The sequence below is a fragment of the Hippocampus comes genome, unplaced genomic scaffold (assembly GCF_001891065.2).
Source record: "Hippocampus comes isolate QL1 unplaced genomic scaffold, H_comes_QL1_v1.1 scaffold85, whole genome shotgun sequence".
Lineage (NCBI taxonomy): Eukaryota > Metazoa > Chordata > Actinopteri > Syngnathiformes > Syngnathidae > Hippocampus > Hippocampus comes.
This window is the reverse complement of record NW_017805540.1, coordinates 1,469,540-1,488,097: the sequence shown is the minus strand read 5'-3', so window position 1 is coordinate 1,488,097 and position 18,558 is coordinate 1,469,540. Positions and strand designations below refer to the sequence as shown.

Here is an 18,558-nt window from a genome sequence, read left to right as displayed (position 1 = left end):
TCAGTCGTGTTACTACAACGGCCATCTGGTGAGCGGAAAAAGGCTCACGATTGATGTGGATGTTTGTGTGTGGTATGCTGTGTTGGTCATGTTAAGTACACCCTACACTATAAGCTCAGTAAACACATTTTTCCCCCTCTATATGTATGGGGGCTCTCACATTTCAAAAACAGGTTATGTGTTAAAAAGCAATCGTCGTACAGCTCGCGTTAGTAGTTTGAACTCTTCCACATGTAAGCCATATGAGGAATGCCCTCCCCGCTCTCAAAGAGGCACTGAGTGATACCATATCAGGGCATCGACAACAGCAGCAAGTGGACACTTCAGCTCTCAGCACAACAGAGTCAGACGGCACGTCACGCACTTACGCTGACACTCGTTGGGGCTGTCGACAGTGGCGGCGCGCCAAGGCTTCTGGCTGAAACCCGGACAGCAGCGGTCACATGACTCACCGCAGGTGTTGTGTCGGCACTCACACTGTAGCCTGATGACAGGACATAGAACCCAGGAGTATAATATAATAAGTATCAACACCAATCAGCATGTCTTTTTTTTAATCAAGTGGTGTCATATTTATTTTTTTTTTTTTGTAATTGCACACGAACTACTTGACTTTCATGACGAGTGTTGACTGAAAAACAATCTGACGTTGTGCAAAGTGTATCCCGCTTCGGTTGTTCAGCACGCAGGACATTGCCATTGACATTACACCATTCGTCTACAATGTCAGTTATCATTGCAGCTAACAATCGCGTCTTTTACCGTTGTGAGGTCCAGAAACAAACACATGAGGTAAAAGCAGGCAGGAAGAAAGTCTTCACTGTACAAAATGTCTGTTAATGAATAAACGGCGATGCTTGAAGGAAGTTAACATTTGACAAGCTCAGGAGAAGGGCTGCTGGAGGCGCAGTGAGGCGTGAATATTTTTTTTTTCAGCAGGATGACCTACTTGTTTGGGTTTTCCCTGTTGCGAGAGGACCCGCACACCTGAGCGTGGCCGTGACACACGCAGCGGCCACCGATGCTGATGTCTTTGATACTGTAGTAATACTGGACAGAAAAGTCGCAATTAAAGCATTTGGCAACAGGGGTTAATCACACACATTGAGCGTCAAGCAGAATGAAGCTGACTCACCTGCAACTGTGAAACATGATCAAATCATCAACTTCTGTCAGCACATACTCATTTTAACTCAATGTGACAAAATACAGGAAGGTTAGGGAGATAAATCCCGTTAGATACATTTGCAAAGCTGCTTTTCGTAAAATACAAAGTAGCTTGAAAACTGGCCACAATAATAAGGAAACCTTCACAAGATATGGGTAAAAAAAAAAAAAATGGAACTGCACTGTCACATACCGAGACAAGTGTCTCTTATTTTTTTTACTGTATCTCTTCATTCACTGCAACTTAAAATGTCAATGGTGCTCATCCTCATTAGGGTGACAGGTGAGCTGGAGCTAATCTCAGATGAATTTGGACACTAGACGGTTTACACCCCGGACTCCATTGCCAGCACATTGCAGGGGCACATGGAGAGACAAACGAGCATTCACACTCATATTCTCACCTTTGGACAATGTGACAAATTTTGCATTATCATCTCTTAATTAATAATAATCATTTATACGGACGTCAATTTTTTGTTTTTGTTTTTGTGAATTCAGTTCACTTTCAACAGTATTCAGAAGCTGTTCGTAGTTTTTGTCAGCACAGTAAAGAGTCGTATCATCAACAAATTAAACGTATTTACCAAAATATTTTAGAAACACTGCAAATATCATTAACATATGATATGAACAAATTAGGAGCTATGACAGACCCTTGAGGCACCCCATAAATCACCTTTATAGCTTTAATAGATTTTTTGTTTTGAAAGTGCACATACTGATATCAGTCATCCAAGTTTGCATCCATTTATGTACCAACCCACTGATACAATGCTTTTTTTCAGATCTATAAATACAGCAACCACACATTCTTTATCTATGCTAGTACTTTGTACCTGTAGATGTCCCTTCCACAAATTCCATTTTTGTTCGAAATCCATCGTGATTGCCACGTAAGATATGTTTCTCCATGAATTTATCAAGTCCAAGAGTGAGTAATTTTATAAGCTTTTTGAGGATTGTGGGGCTACGGTTATAAGTCTGTAATGTGTAAATTTATATCTTTGTTCACTTTTATAGATAGGAACACCTTTAGCTATTTCATGTTAGGTTAGGTGAAACTTAAAACCTGTCGAAACATTCTCTGAGCTCAGGAAATTATTTCTCTTGTTCAAAACATGAACGTGAATGTGGTCACTAATTAGCAACCTGCGATTGACTAATGACCGGTCCAGGGTTAAAGTAACCTGCAATAGGCTCCACCCACCCGCCATCATAATATGAGCACGCAGCAGTGCGCCGCAGTGAGTGCTGGTCTCACCCTGCGTGTGACGGTGGGGTCTCTCTGGGCCTTCGAGATGAGGTGGCCCAGCAACGTGTTGGTGCGTAGGAAGTGCAGGCGCACGTTGGTGGCCCTGGTGAAGTCCTGCAGAACTGGTGAGCGGGTGAAGTCTCTGGAGCCGGGCCGACCGTTGATCAAGGACACCACAATCTGGACATCACAAAGCCCGTATTTATTTTCCAGCACTTTTGAGTTAAACAAACAAACAAAAACTAATCTTGATTAAGATTGGTGGCGTGATGCTGTATTTACCTCCCCGTTCTCCAGAGGGACGATTCTAGAATAATCTGTGGTACAGAGCTGATCGTCGTCGTTAACGAGGCGAGCATTTGGATTCTTCCCAAACCTTTCGATGCATTCACGCTTTGAATCTGCATGCAAACAATTAATGCTAGTTTGTTTTATGAATTTTCATTGTTGTGGTTGCAAATTAGTTTAACTGTTTAAAAACTATATATATATATATTGTGTGCGGGGTCTCTTCAAGTTACAAAATTGCTCAAAATGTTAAGAACTGGTATATGCGTAACAGGCTATGTTGTAATTCAATGCTCATTAGATGATTTTACTACTTTGACATGAAAAAAATTCAGCTGCATTTTATGATTTGAGAACTTACGTGCAAAATACTGCCAGGGGGTAAAAGTCTTCCCGTTATCCACGTTTTTCTTCAGTATATATCCTGAACGATTCTCCTGTGGTGTCCAGGGTGTCGAGACTGACTGCTCCTCCCGATCTGTTCCGAAATTTTTATTTGTACTTGCTGTGTGCGGAGTCTCGGGATGATTTGACAGCTTTGACATGAAAGTTTTTTTTTTGGTCACAACATAATTACTGAGGATAGAATGCTGATGCTATCTGACTGTTTGTTTGCAGTTTGTACACAAGAGACAAAAAAATAGTCTGTCTTTAACCTTTTGATGCACCCTGTAACTCAATAACATGATAAGCTGTCCACTGTAGTAACCGCTGTCCCTGAAAGGGTTAACGAGTCAATAAAAGCAGCAGAAGGGCCGCCAGGTTCGTGAAAAGAGCTCAACTCGAGCCCACATGATCTGCTCCCAGAGGCCTTTATCTCCATCACTCATCAAAAGCAGACAAGGCCGTTACATTATGTCTGTGATTGTTTCTGGCAAAAGCGCAGATTTCCATTTTGTCTCCACCGCGGCATCAACAAGCAGGTGACATCAGCTTGACGGAGTGTGACACAATGGACAAGGAATTGATGCTCGTCAAGGCTCTCTTTGTTGTAGTCTGGCATGGGCTGTGTGTGTCTTGGAGGCGAAACGAAAAGCCTCACCTACACTTGACCACCAGCTGGAGTGGAGAAGAAGATTTGGGACGTCAATGCTTGGAAATGATCCTAAGGCAATATTTAACATGTCAATAAAAGGGGCCGCCACCAGACAGTGCTTTCCAAATTCTTTGCCATTGAAGTGATTGATGAAGACAAGCAAAGCAGGAAAATTGTGTGCTCCTTTATTTCCGCAAATTTCTATAGAACATTTCACTTGATGCGTCCGAGGCAGGCCCGCACTCGTCTAGCATCTATCATTGCTTTGATGAACAAAATCCATCAGGCAAGCTTTCGTTGCTCTTTCAAGGAGTTTTTTTTTTTTTACAATTGAAAACAGTTCTCAGGTGTCTTAATAACGACTGTGAAATACCTTTAGCAAAATACCCCAAAGATCAAAATTGATGGCGCACTTCAAACTGCCTTGCTCTTGTCACAGTGAAATTTGCATGTTTTTAGGGGCCATTTGAGTGACTGACTCTATCCCCCCAGCCTACATACTGCTGAGCCAATAGCGTGATATGAGTGAGTAATGAGTGGGTAAAACAAACAAGTGCCCATCAAGACAATAAAAGCACTTTTACTTGTGGAGGCAGCAGCTGATACACTATAACAGGGGTGTCAAACATACCGCCCGTGGGCCTGAACCGGGCCCCAATGAGGTTCGGTCAGGCCCGCAGGATAATCTAAAAGTGAAAAAATGCATTAAAGACACGAAATGAATATTTTTCATAAAATGCACTTCATGCATTATCCACTAGGGGCACACTGTTTTGATCAAAGTAGAAGACAACATTGTTTTGATTAGAGAAGAAAACAGCAGTCTCAGTCTGTCACTGAGACAGACCGAACACATCAGACAGTATCAATGCACCAATACTTCTTTATAGCAAAACAAAGGAATGACATGATATTTTGGTTATTTATAGCAGAGTATGGTATCATGTTAATGGTTCGGCCCACTTGACATCTACCGAGTCTTTTTTATACATTTTAGAGTTATTTTCAAGATCCTCTTATTTGTTTTCAAATCTCTAAATGACCTCGCGCCACCTTACCTCTCTGAGCTCATCCGCCCCTACACACCTGCCCGGCGCCTCAGGTCTGCGGACCAGACATTATTAGAAGTACCAAGAACTAAACGGAGGCTCAGAGGGGATCGAGCCTTTTCTGTTGCTGGTCCCTCTCTCTGGAATGACCTCCCACTGAACATTCGGCAAGCCTCCTCGCTGCCCATCTTCAAAACCCGCCTCAAATCTCACTTGTATTCTTTGGCATTTGACTCAGCATGACTTAGATTTGCTCTTGGTTTTGCTGTTCGGTGCTTTCTACCATCTTTATTACCGATTTGCTTTACTGTTTGTTGTATATGTTGAATTGCTCCATGTACAGCACTTTGTATACAGTGATGGCTGTTTGAAAGTGCTCTATAAATACAGTTGAGTTGAGTTGAGTATGTGACCCACAATGTGAAATGAGCGTGACACCCCTACACGATAGTGACAAGACTTGAAAGTTATTTTTTTTGTCTGTTTGTCTAAAACAGGGATGAGCAACTGAAAAATTGTGCCATCCCCCGCCGTCCAGCATCAAACACATCTTAAGGAACAGCAGAGGCCCTTCCCCAAAGAGTTCCTGAACAGCTGGAAGCACATATTTGTCTAAAGTGTCTTACAATGATTAAAAATTCAGGGGGAACCAATCCAACCCAAAGTGATGTACTCATTAATTGATAAGGTTCATGTCCCCATGCTTTTGTCCATATCAGACCCACTTCAAACACTATGTGGGCTCTGGGTTTGTTTCAAGTGTGTGTTTAGACTGGCCGAGCGGAGTTACAGGGACAGAAATGAAAGCAGGCGATGTCATATCAGGGTTGGTCTTATCCTGAAACATTCCTCTCAAAGTCGCCGGCATCAACAACACGGCCGCATTTAGCCTATTTAAGAGTTTTTATATGAGGTTGGATGCATAAATTGTGCAGCGCCCTAATGTAGCACAACCCAAACAGAGCCACGCTCATGAAAGGACACCGTTGAGACGCTGGGGCCCGACTTGGGGCTAACACCTTAATCCGCTGTGTATCTATCACACGGGAGAGAAGATTTTCACCACGGTGAGTTACGGCTAGTGACAGGTTCCCGAACGCGGCGGCACGTTCGGCTTCGCGGGGCATTAGGTGGGGGGGCAGGAATGTAGCGCTATGTCTGGAATTTCAGATGGATCCGCATGCCAGCCAGCTCGTCTCTGACCACCCTGACTTGCCACCACCCTCTCCTCGCCCTCCTGCCCCCTTCCTCCACCTCAACTTCCTGGCAGTCTTTTTTTTTTTTTTTTGATGGCGGTGGGTAGCTCCCCTGCAAAGCTGTTGTTCTATTTTCAGCTCTGGTGTTTGACTGTGAGCCTCTATTTGCCCATCCTGTTGCATGAGCGGAGGTTTTCTCTGATTAGGGTGGGGGACACACCCAACATGGCGGGAGTGGATCATTTGTTCATTTATTTTTAAAGACAAAACAGAAACTAAAAAAAAAAAAAAGATGACATGTTTCTCAATATTCATTCCAAGACCAAAATGAACAAAAAAAAAAAAAAACAATTCCTGATTTTGTGCATAAATGGAAAATGGAAACAAAACAGATAACGGGCAATTTGGACGTTTCATTCAATTCTGATATTTTCATCCGTATGAACCAGAAGGAAATTCGAACCAAATGAGAGAAGTCACCTTACTCATTGTAACTTCACTTATTTCTCTTGAGACTTATGCATGAGCTCACTTGAAAAAAAAAAATCCTACTTGGGCTTGTTTTGTTGCATAAATCGGACGTGGTTATGGTACGAAAAAAAATCAGTTTGTTGAAAAGTTAGATGCATCATGCTTAACATCGCTTTTCAACAAATTGTACACTGAAAACAATATTGGGCTAAACTTGATGCGTTTGCATGAAAGAAAGCCATCTGAATTCAGGAACATTTTGAAGTCGGCGATACATCTACTTTACAGCTAGTCGACTACACATCTACTCAAAAAAATGTATTTATATCCAGATGTTTTTATTTTGTGCAATCATTTGACAAAATAAAATTGAGTCAATTCAACCAACATGTTTTCCATATGTGGTCCTCACTACTTATGCTCACTTGAACAGCTGCAAATATGAGAACGATCACCCCAGTTTGCTCTATTTTCTGCACATTAAACATCTCACTTTCCAAATGTGCTCACCAAACTTCGATGAGGAAACCGCTAAGCGGTTAATAAATTCTAAATATTGGGGCGATTGTTCAGATAATTTCAGAAGATGAGGTTTAGGCATGAGTATATGAGTATGTCCGCATGAATTTTAATGACGATTGGTCACAGCTTTCGGATGCTGCACAAAGTTTTCTGTCTCCTTATCACTTCAATATTTGTGTTTCAGGGAACATTTTATATATTTTATGTATACATCAACAAATTATTATTATTATTATTATTATGTATTTTATATATTTTATGTATATTTTATACATTTTATATATTTATGTATATTTTATTTAGTTTTTTTGGTAACAAGTCTAGATAAGTTCAGTGTTTAAGAAGTGCATTCCACATTTTTCGAATTAAACTAAAGTCTATTGACCAACCAAAATGAAGGGTATTTTAATATTTGAGGGGTTTTTTTGTAGCCTTTGCGATTTGAAAATTGCATTCTACTACATTGTGATGGTTGGCATTCGATAAGTCTTCAGCAGTTAGTTTAAAGTGTGTAGGTGGCATAATGATATTAACATGGTCTCTCTCTAGCACAGATTTTCACATAGCGGGTGGCTCTGGACACACTAACGCACGGGTGTCAAACTCAAGGCCCGTGGGCCAGATCGAGCGCGCCACATCATTTAGGTGGCCCGCGGAAGCAAATCAAACATGTCAACTTCCATGATGCTTGCTAAAATCTCAACCAAAATTTTAAATTCTCATATGTAATAAATAAGAGACATATTGTTAGGATTTTCTTGTCACCAAACCTCTCATTACAGTAACTTAAACAATAGTTGAATAAACCGTTATTATTGACTTTTTTAAAATTTGGTTTCAGTCCTCACGGCCCTCCAAGGGAAACGGCAATTAAAATGTGGCCCACGCCAAAAAAATGAGTTTGACAACCCTACTCTAACGTATCCTCCGCGGTTTCAATATTCACTTTGTTGACTGTCAATTTGACTGTGTTCTATGGCAATCGTCACACATTTCCTCTTTGCCATCAATAAAGCACATTCAGAACTAGAATAGACCTTCCCCAAAGCCAAACAATCCGGAACATGCTTGTCTGACTTATATTAGCCTTGTAGCTACAGCTGCATGTGTTAGCTCTGAGAGATTACCGCACTATTTGGCCCTGATGAAAATGGTCACAGCAAAATATGATTTCTTTTTCTTTTTTTTTTTTTGCTCACCCGAAATTCACTGGAAATTGGCTAACTATTTACAACCGGCGTGTTCACGCTTAACGTAGAAAATAAAACAATGATACTGGAGCAATGACTATTCGTGGAAGATTACTGCACTCCGCTGATGTCATTTGATATTATTGCTCTCCTGCTATGCTGTGTTGTAGTAACCAGTGTTATATTGCTGGATTTATCTACCGCATTTCTTGGTGACAGCTTCTCTCAGCATTCACACGTCATTTAAAAGGGATTTTTGATATCGCTATTCCTAGAAGCACGTTTGAGAAATTGCTACCATTCATTTGGAGCACTGTGATTCACACTAACAGCTGACTGAAAGCTGACTTTTATGAGCGTGGCCCCGTACTGGCAGTCTCCAACACACCTTTTCGATCCCTCTAATGTATTTCAGTTGAAAGTGTGTCTTTCGCTTTTGCAGATGACTGAAATGCTGTCAAGTGTTAATTTGCAGGTCAGAAACCTGCGCAGGGGGGAGCTGACCCGCAGCATTTTGCACCTCAGGGTGCTCATTTATCACATCACACAAACTGGCTGAGAGCTGTCGGTACTTGGTAATTCCGAAATGACAACAAACACACACACATGAATATATACTTGGCATGTCAGGGAAGGTGGGGGGGTGACAGCCACTGTGGGAATGTTTTGACAGCACATCAGTGCTCATCAGAGGCATGCGCACTTACAAGGAAGAGAAAATGTTAACTCGGAAGGCTGTTTTATGCTGACGTGTCATGAGGTTAACGGTTGTCTGGATGCTTTACGTGTTGTATATGTGACGCTTTAATAGGGGTGCAAGGTCAGGAACCCGAGATGCACGCACGCACACGTCACACAGTCTGTACACGTCACAACAGTTCACCTGACCTGTATTGACACCTCGTGAGCAACCTCGTGCACATTAAGCCTGCTGGCGTCAATCACAAATAAAGTTGGGCTGAGGTACTTTTAAGTGTTTTTGTTAACAAGCTTGACAATCTGTTTCATGTCTGTCTATGACAACTCCTGCTGATGCTCGTTTGATAGAAAGGGGAAACTGTAATGTCATCTTACACCGAGCAGCATGGTGGATTTGTGGTTTGCAAATCTGCTTCATAGCTCTGAGAGTCTGGGTTTGAATCTTTCCGCTGGCATTGTGCGAGTTTAAAGAATCCTTGACTCGGGAGTAGGGACTGAATATCCATGAGTGAAAATCCATGAGTGATGCCCCCTAAATAATGTTATACTGTACTGTAATTGCCTATAGATGTCACAAGATGGCAGCAAGGAACTACTTTTGTCAAAATGAAGCTCCACAACTCACTTCATCAGTTCTTTGACTGGAAGATGCCAACAGATGGTGCCAAATTGCTTTGGCTTGCGCATAAAAGCAGCGAGTAGGTGAGTTTTCCAGCAAATTGTTGATAGGTTCCAATAAAAATCTACGAATTAGACACTGACATGATTATCTATGTAAAGAAATGTTTCCAAGTTGAAATAAGAACAGCTTGGAACTCTATTTGTGCCACAGAACGGATTGTGTTCAACTCTTGAGTTTGCACTGTGTCTGCATCTGATGTGTTTCCACTCACAATGATGTTAAGAAGCCAGAGTTCAACCCAAGGGCACGGCAAAGGCCGCAGGACTAAGTCTACATCCTGGCACGTACAAGTCCTCTGAGAGTCTGATGTGAGAGTGGAGGAATGCCATTCAAAGAGGAGGAGGCATCACCTTCTGTCACGGCGGATCAGGCCGGTCGGAGGCTTGCGGCGACAATGTATCAGTGCAACTGTTTGTGTGTGTGTGTGTGTGTGTGTGTGTGTGTGTGTGTGTGTGTGTGTGTGTGTGTGTGTGTGTGTGTGTGTGTGTGCGCGCAACAGGTGGACAGCGGAGGACGGGGGAGTCCACTTGTCTGGTGTATTTTTCTCCATGACTCCATGGTGGAATAAGGCAGTTGGCAAAAGGAGTCACCACAGAGCTGCCGTCGTGAACGTGAAAAAAACAAACAGTAGATATGCATCTCTGCATGATGGTCATCTTCTCATTGCACAAGTTTGACTGCCACTGCAATGTGATTGTATGCATTCATCATATTTTTAAAGCGACACAATGATCACAATGTCAGCAGTGTGTGTGTGTATGTGTGTGCGTGTGTGTGTGTGTGTGTGTGTGTGTGTGTGTGTGTGTGTGTGTGTGTGTGTGTGTGTGTGTGTGTTTGCGTTGGACTACAATCAACCTTTGAAAATCTTTGCATCTACCATTTTAAATCATCTCCTCCACAGCAGTCAAATTAAAAACATTTATAGCCCCACGCGCTGATGCTTCTTGATACAAAAGGCATGTTAGAAATGCAGAACAAATGCACCATTATACAAGCGGGTCAGAGAAACCTGCAGACTATTAGAAAAAGCACAATGGACTGACTGTACGGAGGCCTGGAAAAAGATGCAAAGATTCTAAATTACCTCACATACTTTCCCCACAATGGAGCGGCAGATTTATAAGGACGTGCAGGCCAGCAGTTGCCGGTGATGCATTTTCCCAGCCTCCCGTTAACAAACGCGGGGCGGCTGTAGTAAATATCTGCCACGTTGGCCTGGCGCCCCAGGAAGCCGGGCTAAAGACGGCCACTGACATCACCAGTGCAATAAGTGGCCCGTCTAATAGCTAGTCTCTGTCTCTGGAGGTAGACCGAGCCAGCTGCACCATATGAACACAATACGCTATGATTGGAGAGGGATGTGTCTCAGAAAAAAAATACAAAAAAAAACATCCATCATCATATTAATAAGAAGACTTTATTACTGGGAACATTTCCATTTCACAGCAGCACACAATAATAATAATCATATTTTATAACACTGTCCATACTGTGTGTCTCCACTGAGGCCATGGATGAGCTGCAGTCTATTTCAGCATGCAGCATGGGTGAGAGTAGTGTCAAGACAGGTCAAGCATCCATCGCATTAAAAAAAAAAAAAAAAAAAAAAAAAAAATCTTCTCCAGCGCAATCGTCTACCAAACTTTCCATTTACTGCGGCTGACCAGGCAAAGAAGGTCATCGAGACTAAATGAAAAACTATAAACTATAGTATACAGTGGCAATTTGGTGTTCCATCAGATCTAGCACGACTGATAGCATTAGTATAAATTCCTTACCCATTTGCTTATGTGGGTCCTAGGACAGCACATTAATGATTATAGCTTGTCTGCAGCCACGTACAAATGACTGCAACGTGTTGCAATTTATCACCTCTGTATTTGTTTGGGCCGAGAGGGTCAGGTAATTTTTCGCAATGCTTTAGGGTGGGAGGGGGTGGACCATACTTTTGTAAAGCCCTGACAGCACAGAAAGGACAACACACAATAAGGCTGGTAAGGACACAAAAGGGGGCGACGGCAGCAAATACAACATTCGCAGCAACTGTGGTGGGAAGTGGAGTCCTGACTGAAGGGATTAGGTTCTGGGGGAATGCTCCTAAAATTGCATTCTTGAAAGCAGATCACTCAGCTGAGCCAAAGCCATTCGCTGTACCTGAACCTGATCGACCTCTCCTTTCACACAGAGTGAAAAACAAGCACACTCAACACCATCGCCTGCTGAGGAAAATAATAAAAGGAAAGCTTAATTATCAACAAACTACATAGTCTGCGGTCCAATTAAAGCAACAAAGCCAACACATGGTCAGCAGGAGGACGGTTTTTGAAACGTTTCACATAACCATAAGTTTCAAAATGACCCCACTCACAAGAAACTGCAAAAATGATCCAGCAAAAGAAAAAAAAAAAGGTATTTGTTTCATCCAACTAGCATGTAACAAATTGAATGAATGACTTCATTAGTATTGTGATAATTCCTAAAGATTTGGCTGTTATTTGGATTTACAGCAAGTTTTTTTTCATGCATTTATTGATGAGCTACATTTTTGCGTTTACACTGCACTTGGATTGGAAGTTAGCCAACATATTTCCCATTTTTATCCACGTCTGAAAGAGGCTGAATTCAGATGCTGAAAATGTGCAATTCCATGCATTTTTTCCCTCTTTATGCTGCTACGAGCCCAACTATGCCACTTGAAAGCAAATAAATAAACACATTAATTGATTAATAATAGTAATAATAATAATGTTGTTACTTGATCCATACAGTGCAACTCTGAAGCTTCAATGTCACGACCATCCCTTCATTTTTTTTTTGTATTTTACACTTTTCAGTATTTAAAGCAGTTGGTGTCATCATCAAAAACTTCCACTTTGGACTCACACTTTTCCCACGATACTGTTGCCATGACAACAAACAACCAAAACAATTCATGTAATGGGCACTTGATTAATTTACTGTCATAAAAACACCAATAGATTAATAAATGATCAACTTTGTCCCCAATCTGCTCCTCCGTAAAAAATAATGGCACCACTTTACAATACAGGCATACATCCAAGAGTTTCCAAATTGTTCACAGATTGGTTATTAATTAAGTGACCCGTTGCTAAGGGCTTGATAAAGTGCTACACGTCATTCGATAAGATCGTCAAGAGGGACGTCCTACTTGCCAAATAGTGAGTCCGCATTTAGCTCCACAGCTTTGGCCCCTTTGTTTGTTATAAACGGTAAAATCTCATGGTGACAGTTGGATTAGCGATTCATCCCAATGGATAGCGAGGATGCACGGCAGCAGCTCGCGCTTGCTAAATAGTGAGGCGACTTCTTAACTGCCGTAAGTCATTGACAACTTCTCACTAATCATTAAACAGTCACAAGTTGTGATTAGTAAGCTAGTTTTAAAGCAAAAACCACTAAGGTCCAACAGTCCTTCGGCGGCACTCGTATCAGAATAAGCTGCGGCTCATCAATTGGCCCACAGACAGCAGTAAAGCCCACTATGTTTGCCACACATTCTCGGCTCACTCAGTCAGATAAGCGCATGTATATGCAGGCCTCTTAAAATACATTCCCGAGAAAAATGGAGTGACTGGACGTCTGATACGTGTTGTCCATGTTTATGGCAACAATAGCCTGACTGCTGCTTGTGGGATGGTTGCGCCACGGCAAGTGTTCCTGGAAGTTTGTATTCGGGTCGGGACAGATGTGGTTTAAGTTTACCACAAAGGCGGTCAGGACAGCCAAAAAATGAACCCAAGTAAGAGCAGGCTACTGTTACTTTAGAATAATATGACTCAAGCAAAAGTCAAAAGCAGTCTTTGAAATTATTAATTCAGTATTTCTTCAAAAAAAAAAAAAAACACTACACAAGTAACGGTACTTTTTTTTTTTTAACAGACCATGGTGGCCAAATAGACAATAATATAAAACAGGAATAAGCTAATTCAGATATTGCCAAACAATATCACTAAAATATTACCAAGTTAAAGCCATATTTTTAAAAAGGTCGGAAGTGACATTTCTTGGTTAAACAGCACACGTTCAAAGTGGAGTTCTTTTCTTTTTCATAGTCTGTAAGGTAAACCTGGATTGAATGTGAGGCCAGGGGTGTTCTGCCTCCTCTGGCCGTGAGTTGCACGCTGTTGTTTCCTCCATTTTTTACCACCACACTTCAGGCAAATTATTCATTCATTCATTATCCTAACAAGGGTCGCGGGGGGTGCTGGAGCCTATCCCAGCCGTCTTCGGGCAGTAGGCGGGGGACACCCTGAACCAGTTGCCAACCAATTGCAGGGCACACAGAGACGAACAATCATCCACGCTCACACTCACACGCACACCTAGGGACAATTTAGAGTGTTCAATCACCCTGCCATGCATGTTTTTGGAATGTGGGAGGAAACCGGAGTACCCGGAGAAAACCCACGCAGGCCCGGGGGAGAACGTGCAAACTCCACACAGGAAGGCCGGAGCTGGAATTGAACCCGGAACCTCTGCACTGTGAGGTCAATGCGCTCAACACTGGACCACCAGGCTGCCCGATTGTTGTTTTCATGTACAGTAACATAGATTAAAACTAAAGAAGTATGTGAAATGTGGCTCAGCCTACAGTAACTAAGAGTAAGAGTCTCCTTAAAAAAAAGAAAAAAAAATTAAAACTACTTTGACAAGTACAATTCATCCAGAAAGTTATTTAAGTAAATGTCCCAACATAAATGTGGCACTTTACTACACATATCTGATTATTATAGGATTGACTCAGCTTCTTTCTAATTAATGTATGCTAGATGAACGCATGGCCGCTTGTCTAGAAATAAATAACACAGTGGCCACAAAATGTCTTCCAAACTTGAATTTTATCGACATCTCAAAGTCCAAAATCTCCATTGTGCATGATGTCACACAAGGCACCCTATTTTCATGACCGGTATAAATGCTGCAGAGCACGTGGTGTAAATCTGCATGGAGGCGGATTAGACCACATGCTGGTAATTTCACAAATGAGCGCGGGCTGGTGGATCTGCGAGATGGAGCACTGCGCCGTTGTGCGATTTGTCAAAGCCGTCTTAAATGAGGGCCGATCAAAGTGGCTCTTTTTATTCTGCTTGGATTGAGTAGACAAAGGATTTTGATGGACTTTCTGCCAAGACACTCCAACTGCTGCATTGGTCCGCCATCTTGGCAGATCTTGGAAATACACGCTCAGTAAGCCTTGTGGTGATGCGAAAATCAGGTTCTGCTGTCACTTGCATCACGGCGCTGCTCTACTGTCTACGAAAAAAAGCCCCAAACCACACTTGCGTCACAAGATTAATCCTGCACATTTTTCTTCTGCTTTTTTTAAGACACACAAACGGATTATCGGACCTGAGGCTTACGCTGCTGACGAACACAAATGAAGGAGAATTTGGTTGGTCAGTGTTTGTGTCTCACAAGTTACAGACAGATGCAAGATGTACAGTATGAGAAAGCTTTGGCCTTTCTGGTGCATGCATTAGGCCGGGTAAACTTTGCTGTCGTCTGCCACACTTTTATCGTTGTAGTCACGGTTGAGAGACCGTGACGCCAACAAAGCATACATTCGGAAATACTTGTCTCTCAAATAACGTGTTTCTTTACACTTGGTAGACCATCAACTCTTTTTTTCAAAGGATCAGCGGAAACGACTTGTTTAGAAAAAGAAAAGGAGAAAAAAAAGCACACTTTGAACCTCAGTGTACACTTCAACAGTGCCATTATCTTATTTATCTGCTGGCAGCGGTATAGAAAAGCCACCTGCGCTGGCCTTGAAAGAAACCACAGAACTCATTCAGCTGGTTGCAGCCCACATCTTGCACCAACAATATAAATTATCCTTCAGAATGTATGTTTTCTTTCATAATGTCCACAGAGCAAGCGTTGATTTGTATTCTGGAGTTATTTGACCTTGACATCTTCATAATCAATCAGAAGGTAAACTATGCTTTAATAAGAACATGATCTCCATTGTGGCCATGGGAACATCAGATAACGTTGGCAGAACCAGCCAGGAATCTTTAACTACTGAGTTTGTGTCACTCCATTTGTCAGCAAATGTTTTGATTTGAAGTTTCTGAAAGTGACTATTAATAAATGAATTTTCACAATTGTAAGAACAGCCCAGAAAAGCCAAAACAACAAAGCCATTTTTCACAACAGTCGCTATGCAGGTGACACATTCATGCATGAAATTGGCAAAAAAAAAAAAATCATCCCTGTTTTTTTTTTTTTTTTTTAATAAATCAACACATTTTTACAGCATTCTTTCATTGTCCTATGCGATTGTTGTTTTCCAGCCATCCCTCCATTTCCAGGCCGGCTTTATCCTCACAAGGGTCGCGAGGGGTGGGGGGGGGGCGGTGCTGGAGCCTATCCCAGCTGTCTTCGGGCAGTAGGTGGGGGACACCCTGAACCGGTTGCCAGCCAATCGCAGGGCACACAGAGACGAACAACCATCCGCATGCACACTCACAACAAGGGACAATTTAGAGTGTTCAATCAACCTGCCATGCATGTTTTTGGAATGTGGGAGGAAACCGGAGTACCCGGAGAAAACGCACGCAGGCCCGGGGAGAACATGCAAACTCCACACAGGGAGGAGGCTGGAGCTGGAATTGAACCCGGTACCTCTGCACTATGAGATCGACGCGGTAACCACTGGCCCACCGGGCCGCCCATTATTACAGCATGAGACAAAAATAATTATATTCATTCAGTGCCCCTCCGCCTCTTTTTGTTCTCTCTTTGTTGTAAATTAAACTCGTGTTAAAGGACAAAGAATTGTAATCTATAACGGTGCTGGGTAACAGCTGAATCCGCATTCACTACCTTGACAAGTGAGTACCCACAAAGAGAGTAGAAGCGTTTTTACTCCACACAACAGTTCATACGCTACACTGTGTGTATGCGGCACATGGACACACCACCAAACACAAACATCCCCTCCTTGGTTGTTTAATTTCACACTTAGGTGGGCGGGCACTTGACCAAACGGTTTGTATACAAGCAACCACAGTCAGTTTCACACAACATGTCCCCTTTAATTTACCAAGTGAAAAATGTATGACCCACATCACAACAGTATGATGTGTTTCGCAATTCAGACATCTGCAATATTTGCTTTTTGCCGCTCCAAAAAAACGGCTGCAAACACAAAACGCAACAATGGCAGGTGAGCATTGTGTACCGCCGTGCTGTTAGTAATTACAGCGGATAAAAAGAACAATGTGTGTGACAGGTGTGTGTGTTTGACTGTGGAAGCACACTGTGTGCTGTGCGGCTGGTAGTGACAGTCAGAGAGACCACGTCATGCACTTTAGAGCGCCCCATAATACATTGTAACGCTCTCAAATACATGGAGCATTACCACATATTAAACTCAGGCGTCCTCAAGGCCCCGCACGCGTCCATGCACATGTAGCCGTATTATATTCAGCTATGCGGGGTCTTTGCTGAGCTTTCGCATGAAAATAGAAAAGCAAAAGCCAGCTCCCGTTATGCGGCACTGTGAAAGTCTAAAACGGCAACATTCAGGTCTCCAACGCCATGCCTTCGGTCTTCAAATTCTTCTCAGGCTTAAACCCAAACCAGAGAATTCCCGTCTTTCCTCACAGCGGATAATTGGTCGCGAGGTGCAAATTTAACAGGCCGCGAGCCAGACTCCTGCCACGGGGTCCACTGGTCATGATGGGAGCATATTTGCCAGCCACGGGGGGCATGAGTCTGATTCTTGGCACACATGAACAGCATTGCTCACATGATCGCTACTGCCAATCCGGATGACGTTTAAAAAAACAAAAAAAAAAAACAACATTGCAACAAACCACAATTCCTTTGGTCTGCATTTAAAACCCATAATGAATGCCTTCCAAGCATGTTGAAATATGACAAAAAAATCAACAGCTATTCAAGATATTGGAAAACAACCCATTAGCAAACAAGATGATGATCAACTTACCTGTCCGAGGTCCAGAGTGACATTTACCTCGTTGTAGCCTAACCCCTTGGATAGAGGGGGGCTCTGCCACCAGCGCTCTGTTCCATCAATAGCGTTGGTCACTGGGTAGGCTTTGTTCACATCAGCCGCGTTGCAGTAGTCACAGAACTGGCCCTGTGTAATATCAAAGATTTGCTTATGACAGGAACTTCAAAATATGACTCTTCATTATCAACTGCCACCAAGCAAAATGTCTCGAGAGTTTTTTTTCTACGGCTTTTGGTGCTGTTTTGGGTCACTTGCAAAATGGCACTTGTCGTCTATATCAAGGGAAGGGATTCATTTGTAGAATTGTTCTTTTTTTCAAAGACAGTGAACTATTATTCATCATAAGAGATACATTGCAGACCCAGCCACAACAGATGAAAATTTGTGATAGTGATAGATCTTAAATAAAATGTATTTATTACTCCAACACGCTTTAGAGAGATAGATAGATAGATAGATAGATAGATAGATAGATAGATAGATAGATAGATAGATAGATAGATAGATAGATAGATAGACTCACTGGACACATTTTGAGTGTACTTTCAAAAGGTGATTGCAGATTTAATTAATGCTGAACGTGTTAAACATGTTAGACAAGTGTCTATCGTGCCTTGGGGGATATAAATGCACTTTTGGAGTTAAATATGGGTCTGCCTTTGTGCGCTTTTGCACTTTTTTTTTTTTTGTAGTTTGGAAGCCCAAGTGTAAATTTTGGGCCACTGCTAAAGGTTACTTTCCAGTCCAATTAATCGCACCATGGAATGTTAGCCTCTATGCAGGGACATCCCATGTGGAAGTTTGTATCTCAGTCATGGACATCTTTCATGAGCAAAAAATAAATAAAATCACACAAGTATACTGGAAGAACATGTTACAGCCATATCATTACTTCATTTTAACATGTAGGGGACAGGTCCAAATACAAGTACCGTAATCCCAAATAGAAGGCAGAAAGAAAACAAAAGCATGGAAAAGCAAGATATTATGTCTCCAGA

The 18,558-nt window shown here is 42.2% G+C and overlaps 1 protein-coding gene across 1 annotated transcript in view; it reads right to left on the bottom strand.

The window, feature by feature from the left end:
* LOC109521171 (laminin subunit alpha-3-like) overlaps positions 1 to 3,109 on the bottom strand; it is a 52,621-nt gene extending 49,512 nt beyond the window's left edge. The window contains exons 1-5 of the mRNA XM_019878831.1: positions 3,072 to 3,109; positions 2,705 to 2,823; positions 2,432 to 2,602; positions 950 to 1,050; positions 369 to 484 (exon numbers count right to left, since the gene is read on the bottom strand). The gene's annotated coding sequence lies outside the window, so the exon portion shown is untranslated. The remainder of the gene's footprint in view (positions 1 to 368; positions 485 to 949; positions 1,051 to 2,431; positions 2,603 to 2,704; positions 2,824 to 3,071) is intronic.
* Positions 3,110 to 18,558: the final 15,449 nt, after the last annotated feature.